Here is a 467-nt window from a genome sequence, read left to right as displayed (position 1 = left end):
TGAAAAAATGGTAGAAGTGATAGCTATTCCGGAAATCACCACATTTCCTCATCAGACTTCTATCAGTAGGCTTCGAACCGACGATCCCACGGACTCAGCCAGTTGCCTATGCACTGTGATAAGTTCGCCTTGTAAATTATCATTGCTTTTTTCNGAACACATAAAACAAGGACCTTTACCCTTTTCGAAAATATGCATTTTTAATTTCTCTAGCCTCCTGTATCAAAATATGAGTTTTCATAAAAAGTGGACTTAGCAACTTTTCACTCTAAGCTAGCGATATTCTGTAGTTCAGACAATACCTATTTGACCCATATTCGCTTTTTGATTTCTGAAGATACAGTTCCGAACAGAAGTACTGGCACAGTGAATTTTTCGCAATATATGCAAAGTTTTTTGTTCTAATTTATTTTCATTGTTTTTGTTATTTTATGGCCTTATAACAATTATATTCAACAATTTTTATT

The sequence above is a fragment of the Rhagoletis zephyria genome, unplaced genomic scaffold (assembly GCF_001687245.7).
Source record: "Rhagoletis zephyria isolate East Lansing unplaced genomic scaffold, Rhagoletis_zephyria_1.1 Rzeph_scaffold_08173, whole genome shotgun sequence".
Lineage (NCBI taxonomy): Eukaryota > Metazoa > Arthropoda > Insecta > Diptera > Tephritidae > Rhagoletis > Rhagoletis zephyria.
This window is presented reverse-complemented; position numbering follows the sequence as displayed.